The sequence below is a fragment of the Oncorhynchus masou genome, unplaced genomic scaffold, assembly GCF_036934945.1.
Source record: "Oncorhynchus masou masou isolate Uvic2021 unplaced genomic scaffold, UVic_Omas_1.1 unplaced_scaffold_10815, whole genome shotgun sequence".
NCBI lineage: Eukaryota > Metazoa > Chordata > Actinopteri > Salmoniformes > Salmonidae > Oncorhynchus > Oncorhynchus masou.
In genome coordinates this window covers 269-8,566 of record NW_027000528.1, presented here as the reverse complement: position 1 = coordinate 8,566, position 8,298 = coordinate 269, and the positions used below count along the sequence as shown (strand labels likewise).

At 47.8% G+C, this 8,298-nt stretch overlaps 1 pseudogene; it reads left to right on the top strand.

Annotated features, from left to right (window-relative positions):
• Positions 1 to 601: 601 nt before the first annotated feature.
• On the top strand, positions 602 to 6,870 carry LOC135529026 (TNFAIP3-interacting protein 1-like; annotated as a pseudogene).
• The last annotated feature ends 1,428 nt before the right edge of the window (positions 6,871 to 8,298 follow it).

Here is an 8,298-nt window from a genome sequence, read left to right as displayed (position 1 = left end):
TCCCTTTGTGCTACAGCGGAGGGGGAATGCCACAGAGATGGAGAAAGCCCTGGCCAAGCCCTGTGACCCAGAGGCCTACGAGAAGAAGATCAAGCTTCTAGAGAAGCAGAGGAAAGATGTGAGTCCCTCTCAACGTTACATCAGGTGTTCTCTTGCCACGTAAAAAAAGTCTTTGTTATAAAAGTGTATGTCCCAAATGACACCCTATTCCCTTCTTTTTTTTTAACATAGTAGTGCACTAGTTTTGACCCAGGTCAATACATAGTAGTGCACTAGTTTTGACCTGGGTCAATACATAGTAGTGCACTTTTCATAGGGAGACATTTTGGGACACGCTCTTGATAAGGTGTTCGTGTTCCCGCTTGAGAGAGTCTGTGAACAAAATGTGTACATGACGTATTGGTTTCAGTCATATTTCTGTTGTGATGATGATGATAACAGGTACTGGATGTTAACAAGCAATGGGATGCCCAGTGGAACTCGATGAAGTCACAGTTTGAACAGAAGGTATGTTCTAGCTCTCTCTCTCACACACACACACACTGTGTTCATATAGTAACCTGTGTGTGTTGATGGAGAAGATGTAGTGGTGTGTACTCAGATGACACCCAGGCTGTGTGTGTGTGTGTGTCAACCACACATTCTTGTGACACATCAGAAATCCCCCCTCACCTCTCTGGTACTCACTGTTCCTGCTGTGAACCACACCCACACCCGAGACGCGCACACACCCACACACTGAGACGCGCTCACACACACTGAGACGCACACACCTACACGCCCACACACTTCCACGGCCTCCGAGCTTGGAGCTAATCCCTAAACTGCTCCACATCATTCTTCTGAGTCTGAAATTATGATTCTGATCATATGTCTCGTTGAAAGACATACTCCCTGTATTTAAGAGTTTGAAACCCCCTCCCCCCCCCCCCCGATCAGATCACAGACTCACCATCAGCGGCTAGCGGACTCCCAGAAGGCCGTGCAGGACTTAGAGGCGGGCGAGAACAGAGGCAGCGGGACCACGATAAGAAGCTGCTGCTCGCCAAGTCCAAGATTGAGAACGTACAGGTGAGAACAGACAGAAACCTAGTACAGACCCAACCGTGTCCTCAAGACGGTACAAACTCAACAAACGTACACAACATTTTGTGTGTGTGTGTGTGTGTCCGGTCTTCACTGCTGGGAACACGTGCATGTCAGTGGGGAGGAGAACCACTTCAGCCACGGTCCAATGAGTATTTCTCACCAGTCTGTTGTAACACAATGGACTCAAAAATAGCTCATTTGAAGCCAAGGAAATCAAATATGTATGTAGACATAACATGCACAGATTAAGCTACTCCAGGAAGTGACGTTGCGGGCTAGCTCAGTGCTGCCCCTCTCATTGAGCATCTCAAGTTGAAGGAAAGCCAACTCGGGGTACTGCAGGCTGCCAGGAGCAACTGAATTATCCTAATAACTTCTTCTGTGTGCAAATTTTTCTGATGTAATGTTACATTTTGTCACATACCGCCGAATACAACAGGTGTAGACTGAACCGTGAAATGCTTAGTTATGAGCCTTTTCCCAACAATGCAGAGTACTAATATATATATATACACACACACACACACACACACCAGTACTGAGTCAATATGCAGGGATACCAGGTTAAGATAATTGATGTAATATTCGCATGTACAGAGCCTTTGGAGTAGTTTCTGGGGCCTTCAGGGTAGTCTCCAGGGCCTTCGGGGTAGTCTCCGGGGCCTTCAGGGTAGTCTCCGGGGCCTTCAGGGTAGTCTCCAGGGCCTTCAAGGTAGTCTCCGGGGCCTTCAGGGTAGTCTCCGGGGCCTTCAGGGTAGTCTCTGGAGCCTTCAGGGTAGTTTCCGGAGCCTTCAGGGTAGTCTCCAGGGTCTTCAGGGTAGTCTCCGGGGCCTTCAGGGTAGTCTCCGGGGCCTTCAGGGTAGTCTCCGGGGCCTTCAGGGTAGTCTCCGGGGCCTTCAGGGTAGTCTCCGGGGCCTTCAGGGTAGTCATACCCCTTGACTTATTCCACATTTTGTTGGATTCAAAATTGATAAAATAATCTCACCCATCTATCAGTTAGGATCACCTCCTTTTTTATTTTAAGAATGTGAAATGTCAGAATAAAAGCAGATTTATTTAAGATTTTATTTCTTTCATCACATTCCCAGTGGGTCAGAGGTTTTACATACACTCAATTAGTATTTTGTAGCAGTGCCTTTAAATTGTTTAACTTGGTCAAATATTTTGAGTAGCCTTCCACAAGCTTCCCAAGGCACCTGGGTGAATTTTGTCCCATTCCTCCTGACAGAGCTGGTGTAACAGAGTCAGGTTTGTAAGCCTCCTTGCTCACACACGCTTTTTCAGTTCTGCCCACAAATTATCTATAGGATTGAGGTCAGGCTTTGTGATGGCCACTCCAATACCTTGACTTTGTTGTCCTTCAGCCATTTGCCACAACTTTAGAAGTATGCTTGGGGTCATTGTCCATTCGGAAGATTCATTGCGACCAAGCTTTAACTTCCTGACTGATGTCTTGAAATGTTGCTTCAATATATCCACAATTTTTCTGCCTCATACTGCCATCTATTTTGGTGAAGTGCACCAGTCCCTCCTGCAGCAAAGCACCCCCACAACATGATGCTGCCACCCCGTGCTTCACGGTTGGGATTGTGTTTTTTGGCTTGTGCCTCCTCCTTTTGCTCCAAACATAACAATGGTCATTATGGCCAAACAGTTCTATTTTTGTTTCATCAGACCAGAGGACATTTCTCCAAAAAGTGCAATCTTTGTCCCCATTTGCAGTTGCAAACCGTAGTCTGGCTTTTTTATGGTGGTTTGGAGCAGCGGCTTTCCTTTGCTGAGTGGCCTTCAGGTTATGTCGAGCATAGGACTCGCTTTTACTGTGGATATATATACTTTGTACTTGTTTCCTCCAGAATCTTTGGCCAAGGTCCTTGCTGCTGTTCTGGGATTGATTTGCACTTTCGCACCAAAGTACTTTCATCTCTAGGAGACAGAAAGCGTCTCCTTCCTGAGAGGTATGACGGCTGCATGGTCCCATGGTGTTTATACTTGCGTACTATTGTTTGTACAGATGAACGTGGTACCTTCAGGTGTTTTGAAATTGCTCCCAAGGATGAACCAGACTTGTGGAGGTCTACAAAAATTCAGAGGTCTTGGCTGATTTCTTTTGATTTTCCTATGACGTCAAGCAGATGTACTGAGTTGAAGGTAGGCCTTGAAATACATCCACAGGTACATCTCCAATTGACTCAAATTATGCCAATCAGCTATCAGAAGCTTCTAAAGCCATGACATTATTTTCTGTAAATTTCCAAGCTGTTTAAAGGCACTGTCAACTTAGTGTGTGTAAACTTCTGACTCACTGGAATTGTGATACAGTGAAATAATCTGTTTTGTAAACAATTGTTGGAAAAATTACTTGTCATGCACAAAGTAGATGTCCTAACAGACTTGCCAAAACTATAGTTTGTTAACAAGAAATGTGTGGAGTGGTTGAAAAACAAGTTTTAATGAATCCAACCTAAGTGGATGTAAACTTACGACTTCAACTGCATCTAATTTACACAAGTAGTCACACCCGAGTCAATACTTTGTAGAAGCATCTTTGATTACAGATTTTTGAGTCTTTCTGGGTAAGTCTCTAAGAGCTTTCCACACCTGGATTGTGCAACATTTGCCCATTTTTAAAAATGTATATTTTTTTTAATTATTTTATAAATTCATCAAGCTCGGTCAAATTGGTTGTTGATCATTGCTAGACAACCATTTTCAGGTCTTGCCATCGATTTAAGTCAAAGCTGTAACACAACCATTCAGGAACATTCACTGCCTTCTTGGTAAACAACTCCTATTTGACCTTCTTTATTTTACTAGGCAAGTCAGTTAAGAACAAATTCTTTTTTTCAATGACGGCCTGGGAACAGTGGGTTAACTGCCTGTTCAGGGGCAGAACGACAGATTTGTACCTTTTGTCAGCTCGGGGATTCGAACTTGCAACCTTTCGATTACTAGTCCAACGCTCTAACCACTAGGCTACCCTGTCGCCTTGTGTTTTACTTTATTGTCCTGCTGAAAGGTGACTTCATCTCCCAGTGTCTGGTGGAAAGCAGACTGAACCAGGTTTTCCTCTAGGATTTTGACTGTGCTTTGCTCCATTCCATTTCTTTTTTTTTTTATCCTGGAAAAACTCCCCAGTCCTTTTTGATTACAAGCATACCCATAACATGATGCAGCCACCACTATGCTTATAAATACGGGAGTGGTACTCAGTAATATGTTTGAGGCAAAGCAAATACAACACTTTGTATTCAGGACAAAAAGTTAATTTATTTTCCACATCTTTTGCAGTTTCACTTTAGTGCCTTGTTGCAAACAGGATGCGTGTTCTGGAATATGTTTATTCTGTTCAGGCTTCCTTCTTTTCACTCTGTCAATTAGGTTAGTATTGTAGAGTAACTAATAATGTTGTTGATCCATACTCAGGTTTCTGACCATTAAACTCTGTGACTGTTTTAAAGTCCCCATTGACCAGTGACAGAACATCTAAATGTAATCCATTTTCAATTTAGGCAGTAGAACTGTTCAGGCAGTAACACTGAGGCGGCAGCGTAGGCCTAGTGGTTAGAGCGTTGGACTAGTATTTTTTAAATAAATTCAAAAAACACAACATGTAGAATAAGTCAATGGGTGTGAATACCTTCTGAAGGGAATGTAGGTAAGGGTAAAAGTGACGAGGTAATCAGGATAGATATTAAGTGTGTGTGTGTGTGTGTGTGTGTTGGAACTGTCAGTGTAGTATGTGTAGTGGAGTCCAGTGCAAGGGTCAATGTAAATAATAAAGGGGCTCAATGCAAATAGTCTGGGTAGCCATTTTGATGAGCTGTTCAGCAGTCTGGCGGCTTGGGAGGTAGAAGCTGTTCAGCAGTCTGGCGGCTTGAGGGGTAGAAGCTGTTCAGCAGTCTGGCGGCTTGGGAGGTAGAAGCTGTTCAGCAGTCTGGCGGCTTGAGGGGTAGAAGCTGTTCAGCAGTCTGGCGGCTTGAGGGGTAGAAGCTGTTCAGCAGTCTGGCGGCTTGGGGGGTAGAAGCTGTTCAGCAGTCTGGCGGCTTGGGGGGTAGAAGCTGTTCAGCAGTCTGGTGGCTTGGGGGGTAGAACCTTTTTTGTGAAAACATGCCAGGTTGACTGATATAGTGTTGGTCATTGTTAGGTCACCATCAGATGAACTTTAACCTGACAGTCTCTGACATGTGGAACATTACTTATCAGAATGTCACATCCTTCAGTTTAAACTGTGAATGAACTCTGAACAGGGGGAGTCGAAGCAGGTTGTGGTAATGTTGTGTGAATGTTTTCAGGGGGAGAAGGAGTGTCTGAACTCTGAGACCACAGAGTTGAAGCAGAAGGTTCGTTACCTGCAGGATCAGCTGCTGCCCCTCAGTAAACAGAGAGAGTACCAGGAGAAGGAGATACAACGCCTCAACAGGGTCTCTATCGTGTGTGTGTGTGTGTGTACTGTGTGTGTGTGTACTGTGTGTGTGTGTGTACTGTGTGTGTAGTGTGTGTGTGTGTGTGTGTGTGTGTGTACTGTGTGTGTGTGTGTGTACTGTGTTCTAATTTACTGTCTCCCTCTGCCACCCTTCAGGCTTTAGAAAAGGCCCTGAACCTGCATCCTCCCCCGTCCTCCCAGCAGCCACCGGGCCAGGGCACCAGTGGTAACCATGACGACATGCCTAGTAACTTGAGGCGGGAGCTTCTCACTCAGATAACGGTGTTAAAGGAACAGGTCAGTTGGACACACTTAGTACCCGAGGTAATCCTCCTCCCTCACCAACTTAGTACCCGAGGTAATCCTCCTCCCTCACCTACATAGTACCCGAGGTAATCCTCCTCCCTCACCTACATAGTACCCGAGGTAATCCTCCTCCCTCACCTACATAGTACCCGAGGTAATCCTCCTCCCTCACCTACATAGTACCCGAGGTAATCCTCCTCCCTCACCTACATAGTACCCGAGGTAATCCTCCTCCCTCACCTACATAGTACCCGAGGTAATCCTCCTCCCTCACCAATTTAGTATCCGAGGTAATCCTCCTTCCTCCTCCCTCACCAATTTAGTACCCGAGGTAATCCTCCTTCCTCCTCCCTCACCAACTTAGTACCCGAGGTAATCCTCCTCCCTCACCAATTTAGTACCCGAGGTAATCCTCCTTCCTCCTCCCTCACCAACTTAGTACCCGAGGTAATCCTCCTCCCTCACCAATTTAGTACCCGAGGTAATCCTCCTCCCTCACCAATTTAGTACCCGAGGTAATCCTCCTCCCTCACCAATTTAGTACCCGAGGTAATCCTCCTCCCATTGCTGTATCTACTCTCTCAGGTGAAGATCTTTGAGGAGGACTTTAGGAAAGAGAGGAGCGACAGGGAACGAATGAACGAGGAAAAGGAGGACTTGAGGAGACAGGTGGAGAGGCTGCAGGGTCAGGTGACCAACCTCACCAATCAGGTTAGGAGCTGCTTTCATCTACTTCCTAAATGGCACCCCATTTTCTATGTAGTGCACATACCTGTGGGCCCTGGTCAATAGTGCACTGTATAGGGAATAGGGAGCCTCTTGGGACGCAGACTGTTTCACAGCACTTTGCATTGACTAGGAGGTTCTCATCTCCCCCACCTCCCGTGTGTGGGTTTTCCTGATGTGTGTTCATCCATTTCTGTTGGTTTGTTCCTCTGACATCTTGTCCAGGCCCAGAGGGAGAGATGCAAGCTGGAGAGACTACAGATGCAGCATCATAAACAGGTACTGTAGTCACCGGGCCTCTTCTGTACTGTAGTCACCGGGCCTCTTCTCATCTCCCGCTATAGACGGGTACTGTAGTCACTGGGCCTCAGTCCCTTCTCATCTCCCGCTATAGACGGGTACTGTAGTCACCGGGCCTCTTCTCATCTCCCGCTATAGACGGGTACTGTAGTCACCGGGCCTCTTCTCATCTCCCGCTATAGACGGGTACTGTAGTCACCGGGCCTCTTCTCATCTCCCGCTATAGACGGGTACTGTAGTCACCGGGCCTCTTCTCATCTCCCGCATAGACGGGTACTGTAGTCACCGGGCCTCTTCTCATCTCCCGCTATAGACGGGTACTGTAGTCACCGGGCCTCTTCTCATCTCCCGCTATAGACGGGTACTGTAGTCACCGGGCCTCTTCTCATCTCCCGCTATAGACGGGTACTGTAGTCACCGGGCCTCTTCTCATCTCCCGCTATAGACGGGTACTGTAGTCACCGGGCCTCTTCTCATCTCCCGCTATAGACGGGTACTGTAGTCACCGGGCCTCTTCTCATCTCCCGCTATAGACGGGTACTGTAGTCACCGGGCCTCTTCTCATCTCCCGCTATAGACGGGTACTGTAGTCACCGGGCCTCTTCTCATCTCCCGCTATAGACGGGTACTGTAGTCACCGGGCCTCTTCTCATCTCCCCGCTATAGACGGGTACTGTAGTCACCGGGCCTCTTCTCATCTCCCGCTATAGACGGGTACTGTAGTCACCGGGCCTCTTCTCATCTCCCGCTATAGACGGGTACTGTAGTCACCGGGCCTCTTCTCATCTCCCGCTATAGACGGGTACTGTAGTCACCGGGCCTCTTCTCATCTCCCGCTATAGACGGGTACTGTAGTCACCGGGCCTCTTCTCATCTCCCGCTATAGACGGGTACTGTAGTCACCGGGCCTCTCTCATCTCCCGCTATAGACGGGTACTGTAGTCACCGGGCCTCTTCTCATCTCCCGCTATAGACGGGTACTGTAGTCACCGGGCCTCTTCTCATCTCCCGCTATAGACGGGTACTGTAGTCACCGGGCCTCTTCTCATCTCCCGCTATAGACGGGTACTGTAGTCACCGGGCCTCTTCTCATCTCCCGCTATAGACGGGTACTGTAGTCACCGGGCCTCTTCTCATCTCCCGCTATAGACGGGTACTGTAGTCACCGGGCCTCTTCTCATCTCCCGCTATAGACGGGGTACTGTAGTCACCGGGCCTCTTCTCATCTCCCGCTATAGACGGGTACTGTAGTCACCGGGCCTCTTCTCATCTCCCGCTATAGACGGGTACTGTAGTCACCGGGCCTCTTCTCATCTCCCGCTATAGACGGGTACTGTAGTCACCGGGCCTCTTCTCATCTCCCGCTATAGACGGGTACTGTAGTCACCGGGCCTCTTCTCATCTCCCGCTATAGACGGGTACTGTAGTCACCGGGCCTCTTCTCATCTCCC